The 5536-nt window shown below is 62.4% G+C and overlaps 1 protein-coding gene across 1 annotated transcript in view; it reads right to left on the bottom strand.

Annotated features, from left to right (window-relative positions):
- Positions 1-1145, bottom strand: part of DLGAP4 (DLG associated protein 4) — a 134620-nt gene extending 133475 nt beyond the window's left edge. Inside the window, exon 1 of the mRNA XM_031063105.1 lies at positions 1072-1145. The gene's annotated coding sequence lies outside the window, so the exon portion shown is untranslated. The remainder of the gene's footprint in view (positions 1-1071) is intronic.
- Between the last annotated feature and the right edge of the window lie 4391 nt (positions 1146-5536).

The following is a 5536-nucleotide window of genomic DNA, read 5'->3' as shown; positions in this document are numbered from 1 at the left end:
GACCGCACGAGCGGACAGGGCTGCCACAGCAGGACAGGCCAGCCACAGCAGGACAGGGATCCCACAGCAGGACAGGGATCCCACAGCAGGACAGGGCAGCCACAGCAGGACAGGGATCCCACAGCAGGACAGGGATCCCACAGCAGGACAGGGATCCCACAGCAGCCCCTGCAGCACTCCCAGCCCTTGGGCTCCCACAGCTGCTGCCAGGCCCTGAAGGACAATCCCCTGAAATGCTTGGGATGCTCACTGTGTTTTCTGCCCATCTTCTCCCCTTGGGAGGCCAAACCCAGACTCTTTGAGTGTTTGGGTGGGCTGGGCTGATGGAGCTGGTGTCACCTTCTGGAACACACCAGGAAATCTTTCCTGATGCAGGAAAGCCATGGGATTTATTCCTCTGCAGGTCTGCCCTGTGTGTTCACCCTGCTTGTGCTTTCAGAACACGTCCCTTCCCCAGTGGCCAGCAGCTCTGCCCAAGCTCAGAGCCCTGTCCTTTCCTGAGGGGGAGCACAGGCTTCCCCTGGGCTGGCAAGTTCCCTGCAGGAGCCTCCTTCCCTGGCCAGTCATGGTGCTGAGCCCCTGCACCCTGCCCAGCGTGCCCAGAGCGAGCCCAGAGCTCGGGAAGCCCATCCCAGGCTGAGGGTGCAGAGCCCAGGGCAAAGCACGGCCAGGGCAGCCCCAGGGAGCCCAGGCTGGCTGTGGGGCTGCTCCCCACCTGGCTGGGGCTCCCTGTGGGCTCTGCTTCCACTGTTCCTGGGCTCTGGCATTGCTCACAGCCCTCCCTGCCCCAGGGACACCTGCAACAGTGCCCTGCAGTGTCCACAGCAGTGTCCTCCAGCCACCATGTGTCCCCATACTGGGGCATTGCCAGCACCTCACAGCAGCTCAGCCCTGCCCCCTTAACAGCCCTGTGCCCCTGCCCTGCCAGCAGCGCCTCTGCTGCCACACTGGGCAGAGAGCAGCACCCCACGAGAGGACACAACCCCCAGCGCCCCCAGCCTCCTCGTGCCCCTCACCCACGGAACCCCCGGAGCCACCCCGTGTCCCCAAAGTCCTGCCCCGAGCACTCACAGGCTGGGCGTGGCTCTCCCGGGTGGCACAGCTGCTGCAGGACGCTGCCGTCATCCGCGGCGGGCGGGGGGACGCTGGTGGCCCATGTGCCGGCTCTGCGTGCTGGCAGCTCGGTGACCCTCGGGCTGAGGAGGGACAACGCACACGTGAGCCCAGGGAGCTGTGTGTGCACCCCAGGGTCTGCCCTGCCTCAGAGCACAGAGCTGTTAAGGTGGGAAGGAGCTGCTGGATCACCAAATCAAGCCAGCACTGCCACCATGCTCAGCACCAGCCCCTGTCCCCAGGTGCCACTCGCCTTTTGAGCACTTCCAAGGACAGTGACTCCACCACTGCCCTGGGCAGCTGTGCCAGTGCCTGAGCACCTTTCCCATGAAGAAATTTTCCCTAATCCCCAAACTAAACCTCTCCTGGCACAGCTTGAGGCCATTTCCTCTCATCCTGTCCCTGTTCCCTGGAGCACAGCCTGAACCGCACCTGGCTGTCCCTCCTGTCAGGAGCTGTGCAGAGCCACAAGGGCCCCCCTGAGCCTCCTTTTCTCCAGGCTGAGCCCCTTTCCAGCCCCCTCAGCTGCTCCTGGTGCTCCAGCCCCTTCCCCAGCCCTGTTCCCTCCTCTGGAAATGCTCCAGCCCCTCAAGGTCTTTCTGGTTGTGAGGGGCCCAAACCAACCTGGGGCTCCACAGAGCTGCTCTCAGCAGTTTGAGGAGAAAGGGGGTTCAAGGCTTGAGAAGAGCCAGAGATGGCACCAAGAAGGGCAGGGCAGCTCCCCGCTGCTCTCTGCCAGCCTGGCTGCTGCAGCAGGGACAGGCACATCTGTCCTCCCCATGCACTTCCCAAAGAGCAGCTTACACCCGGATCAGATTAGGGGAAGAAAACTGCATTGCAATAAATCCAGGGAGGGAACTGGCTGCCGGGCCTTTAATCGGAGAGGAGCCTTCAAGATAAGAGCATTAGGAGGGGATGAAGCAGTCTTGGTGCAGGGATGGCGGGGCTGGTCCCTTGTCTGGGATTTGGCAGAGGGAGAGATGGCTGTGCCATGCCCTGGCACCTGGGAGGGTCCTGCCACAGCTGAGCAGCCCTGAGTGGCTGGAGGACAGGGCACAGCACTCAGAGCACCGCTCCAAATGGCAGCAGCTGGAATCCCAAGTGGGAAGGACAGCATCGTGCTCAGCGGGACACCTCGGGGCAGGGTGGGATGTGTGCTACAGCCCCTCCTTCCATGAGGGGACCAGCCCCGAGTGCACCTCAGCCCCAAGCAGCCACGGGATCCCTTCTCTGGAAGTCCCTCCCTGGAGCATGGGCTGGAGGCACAGTGCACATGGCAGGGCTCTGCTCCTCCCCCAGAGCCATCCTCTCCTGGTGCCCGGGGATGGGATGGGACAGGAGCTGCTCCACAGGAAAGGAAGGAGCTGCCGGCTCTCCAGCTCGCTCTTTGGGAGAGGCAGGCACATTCCTCGTGTGCCTGTAGAGAGAATCCCCACAGCAGCACTGGGGGACAGGGGAGGGGAAGGGTGCCCCTGCATCCCCAGGAAGAAGGGGGGGAGCTGCCTGCTCCCACCCCCTGCAGGAGCCCCCCGGGATGGGCTCAGTGCTGAGAGCTCAAGTGAGGCCTCCCCTGCCAGGGGCAGGACAGCTGGGCATCAGCAGGGGCTGGGAAGGAGGGGACAGTGGCTGGGGTGGCCCCTCCTGTGCTGTGCCAGCTCAGCCAGAGATGGATGGAACCGGCCCTGCAGCCTGGTGTAAGTAATTGAGGGAAGAACATTTGTAAGGCAGGAGACAGCTGGATTAAAAAGGTGAAGCCCAAAAAGAAAATGAAAAGAGAATCACTGGTGATGGATGGGAAGGCAGTGCCTGAGTCCAGCTTCTCCCTGGATGCACTGGTGAGCAGCAGCAAGGCAAGGTGAGCTGAGATCAAACCACGGCAGAAACCTGGCCAGCCATGGGGGCTTGGAATCACGGATAAATAAAGGTTGGAAAATCCCTCTAAGGTCATTGAATCCAACCCTTAACCCAGCACTGCCAAGCCCACCACTAAGCCATGTCCCCAGGTGCCACAGCCCCCTTTTCTGAACACTTCTCAGGGATGGTGACTCCACCGCTGTCCTGGGCAGCTGTGCCAGTGCCTGAGCACCGTTCCCACGAAGAAATTTTCCATAATATCCCATCTAAACCTCCCCTAGGGCAGCTGGAGGCCATTTCCTCTCCTCCTGTCCCTGTTCCCTGGAGCACAGCCCGACCCCCCTGGCTGTCCCCTCCTGGCAGGAGCTGTGCAGAGCCACAAGGGCCCCCTGAGCCTCCTTTGCTCCAGGCTGAGCCCCTTTCCAGCCCCCTCAGCTGCTCCAGGCTCATCCCCCCCCGGCTGCAGAGGCTGTGCTTGTGGAGAGGTGCCCAGGTGCCAGGGCTGCCTGCCCAGAGGTGCCTCTGCCCTGCACTGCCCGGGCCTGCCCCTGCCCCCGCAGGGCTCCCAGACATCTGCCGGGTGTTCCCTGAGGCACTGCAGCTTGCTTTGCTAATTGCTGCTCATCAGATGCTTCCTTGGCAAGGTGGGAAAGACATTTGGGTCAGAGAAAAGTGAATTGAATTTATAAGACAGAAGAACTCCCAATTGCTCGGTCTGCAGGAGGGGCTGAGCAGACCCAGCCCCACCCAAAGCAGGGGCTGCTCCCCCAGGCAGCCCTGGGATGGTCTCATCCCTGCTGGGGGAGAGCAGAGGAGCCAAGGTGAGCCCACCTGAGGAGGGTCAGACATGTCAGAGCAGGACATCACAGCCCCATCACCCCAACATCCCCTCTGTGGCCCTGCCCCTGCCAGCCTCGCCACAGCTGTCACTGGAGCCCACCACAAGGCACAGAGTGCTGTGCCACCCTCTCTGCCCGGATGAGGCCACCACCAGGACACCTCCACACCCTCCCAGCACAGCCCAGGGCCCATCTCCCCACACTCTGCTCCCTTTTCTTTCAGGATCCAGGCATCTCCAAGAGGCTGCAATTCCTGTTCCCCATCCCTGAACAGCAACCAGAGCCTCCCAAACCATTCCCAGCCAGCTCTGACACTCAGCTGGTCCCAGCAGCTCACTGTCCCACTTGGTTTCCTTAACAAACCAGTTTGCCCCAGTGCCCTGGATGCCCCAGGAGACCCCAAAGCATTCTGGAGGTTTCCCAGACTGATAACCACAAGCAGACTGGTCTCAGTGGGCACTCTGGGGACAGTGGCACGAGGCTGTCCCCACACACTGTGACTGCCCCCACACGCTGCAGGTCCCAGCAGTGCACAGCATGGCCAGGGAGCCCCAGCTCTGCCTGCAGCTGGACATCATGGGGCATGGAGGGGCAAGGCTGTGCCAAAGAGACCCCAGAGAGCCAAGAGAAGAGCCAGGGATGGCGCCTGGCTCTCCCAAAGCCCTGGCTCATGGCCCTTGATCCCACACATGAGAACGAGGAGATGGAGCAGCCCAGGAGCCTCCATCTCCCAGGGATGGGGACAGTGGCTATGGCAGTGCTCAGGCTTGGACATCACTGCCTGGAGAAATGCCCTGGGCCATGCCCAGCACCTCTGGGCAGTGAGAGGCACACAGCAGAGGGGCAGCAGCCCCCAGCCAGCTGTGGAGCAGAGCTCCAGGATCAGCATGCCCAGGATCTCTGAAAGCACCCCTGGAGCACCAACAGTCCAGGCTGGAATATTGCAGGAATCCAGTCAGCCAGCACAGAGCACCAGGTGTGCCCAGCCTGGGGACACTGCTCTGGGGGCTGAGTCACCCTCCAGGGCAGACACAGCCCCTGCCTCAGTGCCCTGGAACAGGTTCCCCTTGAACCCGACAGAAATGTAACCAGGAGAGGGGGCAGGGCACAGCCAGCCTTGCACCAGCTCCAGCCCCCAGGGCAGGACAGCTCCAGAGCTGGAGCAGCAGCAAGGCAGGAACCACCGGGCACAGCCAGGGCAGAGGTGGCACCAGGCCAGGGAGCAGCTCTGCCACTTCTGCCACTGCCGAGGGACACTGCCATGGGACACTGCCACTGCCGAGGGACACTGCTACTGCTGAGGGACACTGTCATCACTGAAGGACATTGCCACGGCTCAAGGACACTGCCACTGCTGAGGGAAGGACACTGCTGAGAGACATTGCCACTGCTGAGGGACACTGCCACTGCCGTGGGACACTGCCACTGCTCGGGGACACTGCCATCACCATGGGCACTGTACTTGCTGAGGGATGCTGCCATTGCTGCGGGGCACTGCCATGGCCATGGGTCACTGGCACTGCAGAGGGCACTGCCATGGCTGCCTGCCCCACCAGGCTGTTCCTCCCTCAGCGTGGCTGTTCCACGTTCCCAGTCGGGTCAGATCGGCTCTTCCCCTCTCCAGCACTCAGGGCACCCAACTGGAACAAACCCACCTGGCCAGGGAGGCTGGGCAGGGTGTGGGGACACACAGGCTGCTTTGGGCACCCAGTGCCAGCCCCCAGCCACAC

The sequence above is a fragment of the Geospiza fortis genome, unplaced genomic scaffold, assembly GCF_000277835.1.
Source record: "Geospiza fortis unplaced genomic scaffold, GeoFor_1.0 scaffold657, whole genome shotgun sequence".
Taxonomy (NCBI): Eukaryota; Metazoa; Chordata; class Aves; order Passeriformes; family Thraupidae; genus Geospiza; species Geospiza fortis.
This window is presented reverse-complemented; position numbering and strand designations above follow the sequence as displayed.